The 13,093-nt window shown below is 43.5% G+C and overlaps 1 non-coding gene across 1 annotated transcript; it reads right to left on the bottom strand.

Moving 5' to 3' along the window:
• Positions 1 to 678: 678 nt before the first annotated feature.
• On the bottom strand, positions 679 to 797 carry LOC120609816 (5S ribosomal RNA). The gene has a single exon (XR_005654844.1). It is a non-coding gene; the product is annotated as a 5S ribosomal RNA (ribosomal RNA).
• Positions 798 to 13,093: the final 12,296 nt, after the last annotated feature.

Genomic DNA, 13,093 nt, shown 5'->3' with positions numbered 1-13,093 from the left:
TCATGGCTAAAGCAGGTGGTAGTTTGTAGTGGCTCTTGCAAGAAACTGAAGACAGTCCATTTGGCTGCCTTCGCACTTGCAGAGGGGGGAAAAAAGCAAACTTGAACAGGTGACCAGGCAACAGCAGGCCTAGATTCTGTCACTGATTCTTCTGCTAATTTGCTCTGTGACACAGGTGACTTACCTCTGGCCCTCAGACTCCTCGTCTGCAGAAGTAAGGCCTTGGACTAAACTCTTTAAATTCAACCTGAGCGTCAAAACTTTTCTTGATTTTTCTTATATAGAGGATTTCTTTTTAATTGAGTGAACCCGGTAGCTTTTTCTTCCTTTAGGCAGAAAGTTTGTTGGAGAACTTTCTTGAAGAATAATCTAAGTTGTTTCTCTTACGAATGCACATATCAAGGAAACAATGCTCATTATCATGGAGAAAGAGTGTCGTAGAATATTTTACTTCACTAGGCAATGCTGACCAATCAGAGCAGAGGGAAGGAAAGTTGGGTTTGGATCGATTCGCAGAAGAGGCTTCTGGAAGGAGAAGAATAACAACGCACACATTTCGGTCCTGCAGATTTTGAAGTTATTATTTTATTTTATTTCTTTAGGCAAGGCAACCTTTGGTTGACCTCACAGATTGTAAGGACCTTGTCAGTTTACGATCCCTTATTTTTTAATTTATTACGCCTACAGCACCTGGTCTTCGTAGGTGGACTCCCATCCAAGTACTAACCAGGCCCGACCCTGCTTAGCTTCCGAGATCAGATGGGATCGGGCTTGTTCAGGGTGGCATGGCTGTAGACCAGATTTTGAAGTTACTAGCACAACTCGGTTGGGTAGACCTTGAAGATAACTTTCCCTAAGTTCCCCTGCAGAAAAAGACACCAGTGTGCCCAGAAGGAGGGAGAATCTGGGCTGTCAATCAGGGCGCCGCACAAGATGTAAGTCCGCAGGGGGCTGGTATTGTCCCACTGTCCTGACAAGTGGTGGGGACAGGCCTCACTGGCTCCCTCTTGTGCTCTGTAAATAGTGACCGTCACCAGAATTAGAACTACCAGAGCTGCTTCTGCATTATCGGGAAGAATCAAGAACATCGAGGCGTCACCTCAGCAGTTGGAAACTCCCATCCGAGGACACGGCGTGAGGTCTCGAAGCAACGTTCAAAATGGTCCCAGTGGACCAACCAGAACTGTTCCTTCTCGCCTCTGCCAGACATCTGGAAGCAGCACCAGCCTATCTGGACCTGTGTCGTAGCCTTGGAAGATCCAGGGATCAGAGAAGAGGCTGAGATAATGAGCTTTTTCTTAATTGGGTCAAGTTGCGTTTCAAAACGTTAACAGGAAGAAAAAAATTTTAATGTGAAAAATTTGTAACCGAAGTTGGTGAATCAAGTCAATTGGTTTCGTATGTTATTAATTTTTTTATAAATACAAAGTAATGCATTTTCAGTGTGTAAAACTTAGAGATTCCAGACAAATTTTTTTAAAAATTAATAATATCTCCATTCAGAAATAATGACTGCTAAAATTTTGCAACATCCACGCTAGAATCAACTACATCTTTATGAAGATGGAATCACATTGCTTTGTTTGCTTAGCAAAATAGTGTAAACATTTTTACCATGCATTTTATAATCCTGCAATCTGACTTTAATGGCTAAATTATATTTCGTAACACCGTTTGCCGTCTTTTGTGAACTTTTTTTTACTGTCAAAATTGCAAATTATTCCATTTTCAAATAGTTCTAAAATGAATATCCTCGAATATACCTCTTTACCAGTATCTCTGATTATTTTACTTAAATGGAATTGTTAGATTAAAATGCAGTATGTTATAACTTTTGACAAGAAAATGTAATTGATACTTTCTGCCTAACAGTAGGAGTTCCTGTGGCGTGATATGTGCTGTATGAGCCTGCTCAAACTGGCATTAGAAAAGTATAACAGTCATTAAAGAGGAATAAGGAAAGAAACCAGGTTTGCAGCTTACAAGGAAACCAGAGAGGATTTGAAGTTTATGTGCAAACCACAAATAAGTGGTGCTGGGAAGCTATCAGAATGGCAGAAGAAATTTTTTTTCTTATAGTAAAGAAATACGTATGGAGGAAGCCGAAGAGGGGACCATAACAGAAAAATAGAAATGCTCATACCTTAGTAGAAAACATGAAATAATACATAGATAATCTAAGAATGCAGTATGTCTCATTTCATTTCTTCTCAGAGAAGAAAAAGCATGAAAACCATTGTAGCTAAGGAGTTAGGATGAAGGTCAATGCCGTCATTTTAAGTAAACCTCATGAAGTTTCTGGGCTCGTGAGTGATACGGGGCAACAGACAAGGACGTGCGACGTGACAAGTGCCTGATAGGATAAAAGCGGGCGCTTCAGGGGCTCGCCAAGAGGGTCCACTGATCCAAACGCAGGGTCGAAAGAGGCTTCCTGGACGTGACATTTAAGCTAAACTTAGTAAGAGAGGAAAGCAGCAGACGTACTCTGAGCAAGAAGAATAGGACGGAGAAAGACCGGGGCAGGCAGTGGAGGCCGCCACAGCGGAGACAGGGAGGCTGTGACCGAGGCATCAAAGGCAGGGGACCGGGGCACACTTAACGAACGTGTTAGAGATGAACGCAAACACGTGAGCAGAATTCAGATCCAGAAGGGGCTCCCAGCCATGCAGACGAGTCCGGACATTTTCTGGGCTCAGCGGGGCCGCTGAGAATGGTCAGGTTTGTTTTCCATTGTAGAAAGGTCACTCCAGCTCTGAATGGGGCAGGCGGCGGGCAGGGGAGGAGCGGGGCTCAAACGGAAGGCAGTTTTCTTCCACTCGCCCACCTCCCAAACTTGCATTCTGTGCTCCTGGAGACAGTCCAGTCTGAAAGCCCAGGGGAAGTTTGGCAGCTCCTGCCTTTGGGACCTACAAACAGAGTCACAGAGACTCAAGATGGAGACAGAGGGGCAGACGCACCGTAACCAGCAGATCAAAAATCACAAATTAATGCTGTAAACTACCTACACACCCTAAATATCCGATTATAGGATGATAGATCGATAAGTCATAATGCATCTTGTTATGGACTGAACATTCGTGTGTCCCCAGAACCCATATGCTGAAATTTAATCCTAATGTGGTGGTGTTAGGAGGCGGGGCCTTAGGGAGGTGACGAGGTCGGGAGGGTGGAATCCCGGTTAATGGGATTAGTGTCCTCGGAACAGAGGCCAGGGAGCTGGCCCGCTCCTTCTGGTGTGTGAGGGTAAAAGAAGTTGGCCGTCTGCAGCCCAGAGTCCTCACCAGAGCCCAACCGGCTGGCACCCCGATCTCAGACTTCCAGCCCCCAGAGCGGTGAGAAATGACATTTGCCGTCCAAGCCCCCAGACCAGGGTACTTCACTCTAGCAGCCTGAGCTGACTGAGACGGTCCCCAGTCGGAGAATGTGGCTCTTTAGCGACTCCCAGAAAGGAGCTGCTCATTCAGTTCACGACTATATCGCTCTGTTCTCCTCCCGGAACTTGAGACGGGATTCCCTGGGGAACCAGTGGACAGACATGGGAATGGTTCCATCCTGTGTTGCCCTCAAAAGTGCTGCTCCCTGCTCGCTGCGAACCACTGGTCCGGCCCTGAGCCAAAAGTTTCTCTGCTCAGAACGAATCGCCTCTCTCAGTGAGCCACCCGAACACGCTAAGCCAGACTCTTCTGCCCTTTTATTTTCAAGCCTTTTTTCCCTGTGATCCGGATAAAAGGTGACCCATATTATCTCCCATTGTTTCTCCCAGGAGACCTATGAAGTCCTCATAGATACAGTCTCAAGTAGCCTGCCCTAATTTCCCAGAGTTCCCCAAAGTGGCATGCAAGTTCATTATAACCCTTACCACCTTCTGTTTTATATGTCTTCCTTCTTCCTCTCTCTAAACCAAATTACTTGGCAGCGGTGTTTTCTTAAAATTCATAGGTTCTAAGTAAATATTCGCCACTTGATATTCAAGAGGCGAGCAGAGATGAAATGTATCTGCTTTTCATGATGAGACATTTCTATATCTTTTGATGTTGGTATTTGCAGGTACTGATCTTATTTATTTCAACTCTTTTCGTTCTAAAACATAAAGAATAGTATTGCTTTGTGGTAAATGTCCTTAAATGTTAATGAAATCATGAGCTACGTATGTAACAGCAGTAGGTCTTTCATCTTGTACATTTTTCTTTTGAATAATATGTATTTTGCTGATCTTCTTTCCAAAGCTGTGGAAACAGAGTCAAGTGGACACTTATGAGGCAGGGTTGAGCTTCTTGGTTTAACCCAGTGATAGCAAGAAGTGTCACTTTAGTATCAGAACTCATCATATTTGGAGAAAGTGTTACTTTGTTGCCAGGAATGGGTCTGATCTAGGCATTTCTCTTCCATAAGTATAAGGCAGATGAATTCTCTTAGAATTATACCATCTAAAATGGAATGACTTATTTTGATATTAATTTAATAAAAAACTCTGCTCAGTAATTACCTCTTTAATTCTGCTAAAGTACCTTTCCTTGTCTAGACTTGGGCTATTGGTTACATTAAATTTGCTACAAAGACATTCAATGCACGACTAAAGACAAGCGAAAGGAAGAAGTCAAGGCTTTTCTAGGTAGATTTATCATGAAAAAGATCAGCTCGGGGGCCAACACTGGCAACATGCTGCCTTCTCGAGTGGGAAGGTTATAATAATAATTAATGCCATACATTTATTTAGAGCTGCATAAGTGGCAGAGTTTTTCCATACACGACTTCGTTTCATTCATTCATCAGAAGGCCAGCTGTAATCCAGATCACCCCCTGGACATGCGCATCTCGCATCCTCTACGTCCTGCATGTGAACGTAACGGCTTTCGTGGGCCTCGCTGCCCAAAAAGGGAAGTGAGCGGGCGAGTGAAACGCACCAAGATGAACCGCATGCCCGTTTCCCCACAGAGACCTCCTATCCCTGTTACCACGCAAAATACCGCAAATAGGCCATTCGACCCCATTATTCCCTTGGGATAAGGAAATAAAGTATTGATGAATAAGTATATCGTTTATCTTGACTACAAGGTATTTGAATTAGAGAATCTATAAAACTATTCCTCTAGGACTCTCAACTCTACCAATGGGTTAAACATTTGTTTATTTTTGAAATCTTTATTAGGTCGCGGTTATGTCATAGACATAGCATATCGCAAAGGCTACTTATTCCACACTTCGAGAAGCTAAGCTGCCATGGTTCTCGAATAAATCTCTTCCTTTCTTACCAAGACGTCTAACCATGCATTTGAAAAAAGATACGAAACCATTTAGATTTTTTTAACCTGATCAATTCCAGGACTTTGGGAGAAATTTTCCGATGACAGTATCTTTTCCAGAAAGTACTTATTTGCATTCCATCTTAAATGGAAAGTACCGTAGAAAGAAGTGCCGTAAAGAATGTGCAGGCCAACTATTTATGCTGTGAAAGAACACGATTTGGCTGATGGCACGTTCGCAGGGAGCAGTGCTTCACTGGTGATGTCAAGACGGGACTGCAGAGTCGGCCCCCAGATGCTGGGCCCAGGCGTCAGGTCCCGTGTGGTGGGGACGTTTTCAGTCCAGACCCTGTACTGAGTGAGCACAGTCTCGACGCTCCAGATGTGCACTATAGTTGAGGCCTTCTTTAAAAGCACAACACAAGCTCTCTGAACTTCAAGCACGGTGGCACCTGGACGGTCTTCAGGTGCACTGTGCCTCTCCCTTGGGTGTGAACTTCTGGCTTCGTTCCTTCCTGAGGCATCTCCTTATCTCCAGCTCATCTTTCATCGGTGCCTGTCAATGGGATATCACAGTTCCAGATTGGAAAAAACAATTCTTATGGAGTTAGGGAAGTGAAAAAAGTTTCTGGTGATGGAAATCCCCTCCAATCTAAACCAACCTCTTATTCATGTTTGGAAAATACCACTTTGTCACTGTTTCCATTTTAAACTGCCTCACTGTTTCCTGTTTTAATTCAGAACCAAATGTGCTACACACCAGGAGGGGCTTGGGCTAATTCCAGATCAATAAAATCAAAAAGTAACAGCCAACGAACCAAAGTTGCTGTCTTTACCAGATTTTATGCAAAATTTTAATAGCAGATATAAATTGCTTAAGGTAGTTGAACTCCATTGCAGATACAACCAGTATGAAAGTCGACCAGAGATCGTGGAGCCACATTTCTGTATAAGCTGAGGGAGGTTCATGAGTGCAGCATAGGAAAATGTTTGTTGATTATGTCGTAAAAGAAAGAGAACGGGTTGCCTTTTTAGACTCAAACACCTGATTTTTCTTTCCTCGCTTCTTTTCCCCAGACTTTGCAGTTGGAGGAAGCGTTGGCCAGCACTGGATTGCCAGAACCCAAAACTCATTCCGTCTCTGTAACAATAATAAACGTGGAATCGGGAAATTTTAGAGATAGGAGGAACCTGTATTCAACATTCATTTATTCGATACCATTTCTGGGTGGGGCACTAGTGCGGCCTCAATTTACAAACATACGAAGCCAGCGGTAGATTTAATGGCTGTGTCGAGGTCGCTCAGTCAGTGCATGAGAGCCAGGCAGTCATTTGCCCTCTGGGCTGCGCCGATTACTCCTCCAGCCACCGTATTACACCCGTTGTCAATGTGCCCGCAAGACCCAACATTGTCTCCACTCAGTTCACCACTTGATATTTATTTTGGGGAAGTTTGTAAATGAGTGAATAAATTTCCTAATTGCTAGCCTGGACTAGGGACTGAACTGAGTTTTAAAAAGAAAGTTTTGAACCACAAATAACAACCCAAAAAAGTTATTAAAATTGAAACTGGAAAACATGACCCATTGAACTGTTAATTAAAAAAATTTATCAAATCAAGCAACGAGATGTTTGTCTGCAGGCCATGTTGGGGAAAAGGCTGGGAGAAAAACTCTGATAAGTTTGTGGTCTTCTTAAGGCCACTGATAAGTAGGCCCTCAGGTGATGAGAATTTTCAAAGGCTCCATATGGGAAATAGAATGCCTCTATGTAAACCTTCCTTTAGAGTCATAGTAAATACTGCCTTCTGCTGAAGAATCACCGTATCACCAGTAATACATCAAATGTGCTTCCGCGGTGACGTGTTAGTAATTGTATTTCACTTTCCAGGAGAGAGACTGAATTTTGCTATTAAACATCTGAAGCATTTCATACATTTCCCATTTATAAATTGCTCTCCCAAATAATAATTCATGTTTCCCACATTTTTTCAAAACTCAGCATTATTATCTTATTTTTTTCTCATTTGCAGAAATTAAAGTTAATTAGTAACAGAGGTTCTGCAATTTATAGCAACCCACGCAGCAGTCTGCTGAAATGAACGGCCTCCCTTTAATGCCCACGTGTGCGAGGCAAGAAAAATACAGTCGACACCCGCTTCTCTTCTTAAATAATTTATCGATTACCCAAAAGCTAGTTTTTAACCCTAACCTTGTTTCCTAACATGCCGATTATTCTTCTGTCGCTTATATGCATTCAAAAATGCATGCTCATGTTGATATGTGCCCCACTATGAAAGGCAGACAAGTTACTAAAACCATTATAAGACATTTAAAATCTAAGTAGAAAGTCTTGCTTTTTAATTACTACAAAGCTATGTCATCAATAGGCATGGCTATTGAAGAATTTATGGAAACGGCAGAACAAGCTCATCGAACAGACTACAAATTATAGCAGTTTGGGAAACCATAGAAGGTCCAGGCCAGATTTCGCCAATATAGATGTATCACGGGTTCCATCCACATCTACACCTAAAGATGGAGCAAATTTCCACAGATAGGTTTGAGCTACAGCAATAGGGAGAGAGAAGGTGATAGTAATTAAATTATTTATGCGACTGCTTTCAGTCTGATTTTGTCTTCAACTGGTCTTCAAGCCTTCAAGCCGGTGACCGGAACACCCATCCCATCGGGACGCGAGGAACCCTCCGGGGGACGACCTACGGCCTCATCGCGAGGATGCCACCTGGCCTCCAGGAGCACGGCGTAGTCCTTGCACCAAGCATAATAGAAAATGCTATTCTACCTTTAACTTTAGTCAAGTTAATTAATTCATTTTAATAAAATCGCCTCGGCAAACCGAGATGAAAACTCTCATAATTGATGCAGTCAGCTACTTTCCTCCAGATAATTGCCACTTGGACTGAGAAATTGAAAGCACGCCAACCTAAAATGCTTTTAAAGACTTCAATCAACGTTCTCTCCAAAAATGAAGAAATAAAAAGCCAGAGGGCGGGACCACAGTCTCACGCTCCATTCTCAGCAGTGCCCAGCAACACAGATTTATATGATTGGGACCTGTCCTCCCCAGATGACCTGGGCTTGGCCTCTGAATTTGGACAGAGAAGGGAAAGACAGAGGCTGTATAGTACAGAAAAACTAGAGACAAACCGTCTTACTAAATTACCTGTATTTGTAACCAAGCTTAAAATAATACAGATCCACCAGCCTTCAGTCCTAAGGTCTGCAAGTTTACTTTCAGATATAATAAAACAACACTGTAGTTTTGGCCTCGTTTGTTTCTTTGATTTGTCATGAACTTCCAGAAAAACTGATAAAAGGGCTATAAAATCATGTTTTAAAGCAAATCTATACTTCTCAGAAAACAAAAAGTAAAGGTTTTCTTTTAGAAGCAGTATTTGAATAGGTCCTGCTAACTCATAGAAAACTTGTTTAGTTATTTATAAAAAGCATATTTATTTATGAAATTTTGAGTCATTAGCATTTTAAAACACAAAAGAGGTGTGGAGAGGTGAAGCTACTTGAAATGAGTTAAGAATTCTGTACTTTCCCCCTGAAAAGCTGTAGTCTCTGTTTATGTTACTGTGCCACTCAAGACCTGGCTGCATCAGGGTTCTAAGTGAATTGGGTCATTCAGTTAATCGACACACAAAATAAATATAGCTTGACTCATTTGGTCATTCCATATCAATATATCTTTAACCTGATCATTGTGTTGAATCCACTAACTACATTGATCTAGTTAATATCTCTTATTACTGGTGAGCGAGGTGCCATGCACTGGACTCTTTCTATCATCCTGTCCAGGGCACATGGCCACCTCAGGTGGTGACACCTCAGGTGGTGAACAGTGCATCTAATGATATCGTTTTTGTACACGAGAGCTAAATCTCCTTGGTTGAGGTCCAAGGGAGATGAACCTTAAGACGAATTCCATTTTTTTAAAAGTATGATAAAAAGTTTATTAGGAAAAAACTGAGGCTAAAATTGTCATTAATAGATGATATACAATAAAATCTTTTTGCCAAATCATTAAATGGTAATCACAAGTTATCTTAATTTGAAATATTTAGTCCTATTAAGTACTCAATTATTACAAGGTGCCCAGCAACACAGATTTATATGATTGGGACCTCTCGAGCTCACACATGGATAATAAGAAAGTCTTTCCCAAATTGTATCTGTGTCTCTATACTTTTGAGACCTGTTGCCATGATTACTTTTAAGTTGGGGGATAACTTTTAATCCTAAGCACTGGGAGGTTCAGTCACCTCCAGGCCCCAGTGCCACCAGCATCTGTTCTCAGAAAATTAAAGCAATCCGTGCTGTCAGAGAGCCCCCTTTGTGGATCCGAGTCTAAAGAACATCCCGCAGCGGTCTGTGATGAGATCTCACCGTCCCTGGACACTGCATAGCGACTCCTAGTGCTCCCTCCGTCTTCCGTGGAGATGTGCCTGACGACACGGACCCTCTGTGCAAAGCAGAGCACTGGTGATGAGTCCGTGTCTGTGTCTCTTAATGAATTCGTTGCTGATACACACGCTTTTTCAAATAGTTAACCACCCTCCTATGCTGCAGACCGTTTGATATAATCATGAATTCGCCGAGGCCATTCATGCCACATGAGTTCATTTTCGCTACCTCATCTTTCAGTGCTGCTGCCTATTTCTGGTGTCCCCCGGCAGACACGCCTGTCACTAGGCCAATTACCCGCCTCTTTTCAGATTTTCCTCCTGACCGAATAGACTCCTTGTTCTCCCACCAACAACAGGCTTAGAAGGCTGCGGCCACTCTGGCCGTTAGCTTCTGACCTCTCCAGAGTCGATCTTATTATGGTAATTGCCAGGCCGGACGGAGCAGACACGAGGCCAATTACACCTGTCCCTGTCCCGCGTCAGCCTGGGCTTGAATTACTCCGTGGGGGAGAGAGCACACTTTGGCTCCGCTGAACAACTTTTTCTCTATTCTTGTGAAATTTGGAGACAGACATTCCTAATTATTCTTGTCGTTAGGACATAATGACCCCGTATTTCTTTAAATGGCATCATTCTTTATCAGGGATACGATGCATTGTGTTAATAGATAACTTTACTGAGGTATTTTAAAGCAAACAAATCTTTAAAATGTGCCTTCTCAATGGAAAACAAAGCATAAACTGAAAATATTCAATGTTTTTCTTCCCATTTTAATATTAATGCTATACATAGATGTATGTTTAATATTAGTCAATGAATATTATATTTGCATATACTTAAATCTGTAAAACTGCATAGTTAATTCTATAAATGGATAGCTATGTGGCATATATACAGAATTACGTTAAAGGATATATATGGGCACATTATGGCTAAATGAACTAGTTTTTTTCTTTTCCTTAAACTGCATTATATAAAACATTAGGAGGGAGAAGCTTTTATGTTCATTTGAAAATTGAATGTTCTCATTGAGTATCCCAGAACACCAACGCGTAACAGCCTGCCCTGTTAATTTAATCAGAATTAGCTACACCTATTCTTTTTTATTTCACTTCAGTCTTAATAGAAGGCCCTATTTGCTCACAAGTCCCGTATTGACAGAAGTACTTACCTCCTCCTAAGGAATTGCCCTTGGAAAATAATTTGAGAAGCGGAAACATCGGAGCTCCCGGCAGGCTCAGCGACTTTGAGTCCTCGCAGAGGTCTCGGAGGGCGCTCCTAGTCAGAAGCGAGTCCCTTCTAGGGACCCTTTGGGACCCTAAATCATAAGGCTTCTCCATCCTCAGTGCCCTCACGACAGTGCTGGTTCCCCCACCCGCCTGTCCGTCATGGGAAGAAGCCCCTTCAGCGGTTCCGGAGGCAGCAGAACACCCTGCAGAGGACTCATCAGGACGCCATAAGGTCTGTCCCCACAAGAAACGTGAGCACAGCCTTCGCCTTCCACCGCAAACGGTCTCGCTCACGTCCGTGTGGTTTCGCCTTCGCTGAAACCCATCGTTGCTTTTCCGTGTCCTGGCGGTGTGACTCCTCCAGCGGGTCACAGAGGAAGGTGCAGCCCGCAGGGCTCTGCCTCAGACACACCCCCGCTGCCAGTGAAACGACTTCCTCTCCCTCGGCCTGTTTCCTGCACTGGCGCTGATCGTCACTGCCAGAAATCAGGTCGTCCTGAGGCTCGGTGACGTCCGCGTGTACGGTTCTTCGCTGGGCGCCCCGCACGTGGAGGGAATGTTACGTTTCGCAGCGCTCCGCGGGGCGTGCGGTCAGACAAACTCGGGCTCAGGTCCTGGCTCCCACATTACAAACCGTGGGAACCTTGAGCCGGTCCCTTAACTTCTCAGTGCGGGAAGACTAACTGAGGTCATGGATATAATCAGATAACGTATGTAAAGTTGTCATCTCTCTCTTGACCTGCTCCCCGAATAGCTCATTGATCCCCGAACTTTTCTTCCTTCCCTTTTCCTTCTACTCTTTCCTTGGATAACCAAGTCATAACCCTGTACATCGTATAAGGACCACACGTAGTCGGTCACGTCATTGCATTTCCATTTCTTTGGAGGAATAGTAAGTGCTTCCTATTTCTCCCGATTGATCTTCCGTGCTTCCTTGGCCATTTTTTCTCTTTCCGAGGCCAAGACCTCCAACGTTGCAATTCCTGGCCATATGTACTGGGAGGCAATCTTCTCCTCTCTTCGAGATCATTTTTACTCATAATGTCATCAGCAATGGATCAATACCATCAGTCAGTCACTGTGGATAATCCACTTGCAGTGGCTACTGTACTTTACGAAGTCCCCGATGGCACCCAAAAAGACACCATAGCCACTAATCGAGGCTTCTGCCCCTCAGACGCTTCAAAGACAAACTAGGGCCCAGCCAAGCAGCAAGTGCCTGCAGAATGCCCAGTTGGCCTCTCTTATTCTTCCAGTCCTTGCTTGTCAAAGTCTTACGTCCGTGTAACTTGAAATTATAGAGACATCTTTTCAACTCCAGTCAAACATCATTCTAGGGATGTCTCTGCTTTGGGGTTTTTATACTGGTCAGCAACAAACTCAGATGGCAACAGAGTTGTCCTAAAACCTTTGACTGTTTGAGCAGAGACAGCAGAAGTTCTCCAAGGACGTGTGCCTCAGTCACCTGCAGGGCTGGTTACAGCCCAGGCTGTTGGGTTCTATTGGAAGTTTTGATCCCGTCAGTCTAGGAAGGTGACGATGCTGGTCCAGGAACCAGTTCTTTGAGAAGTATTGATGTAAGACATCAGGGATATTTGATGACCCCCCTTCATCATTATGACTCTTCTACCCCCTTGGTGACTCAGAACGTATGAAAGGCCTTGACCTTTGCCGCTTTTAAAGAGGCTTCTCCTTGGACACAGATTTGTTCCTGCCTTCAGTGGCCCTGATGCCTGAGCCCCAGAGATGTATAAGAAGAAAAGGAGGGAGAGGACAAGAAAAATTATGAAGTGTGCCTCCGATGTTATCATTCCTGGCTACGACCTCATTGATGTCAACATTCACCCAAATCAAAGTTACTTTTTCCTGAACCCAGGAAAATACACACAAAAGCTAGATAGGTGGGGAATAATTTTTTTAACCCAATAAAATGCACTCTCTTTTTTATCTCTCTCTCAGACAGACAATATGTGGTGGCCTGGCCAGAGCTTGTCATCTGTGTTTATCTCGTCTGGTTGTCTGTAATTAGATTGCAAGCCCCTATGGGCAGTCGCTGCGTAGTCATAATCCAATTTTGTACAGTGCCTGGCACAGTCTCTTAACCACGAAGAGGGTGCTCAATAAATATTTATTGGTGATGGTTATCTTTAATTCCTCAGGAAGCTTAGGCAATTCTAAGCCACTCT

This window comes from Pteropus medius, unplaced genomic scaffold, assembly GCF_902729225.1.
Source record: "Pteropus medius unplaced genomic scaffold, Ma_sr-lr_union100, whole genome shotgun sequence".
In the NCBI taxonomy this organism is placed as follows: Eukaryota; Metazoa; Chordata; class Mammalia; order Chiroptera; family Pteropodidae; genus Pteropus; species Pteropus medius.
Note: the sequence above shows the minus strand (reverse complement) of the source record. Positions and strands in the feature narration are given on the sequence as shown.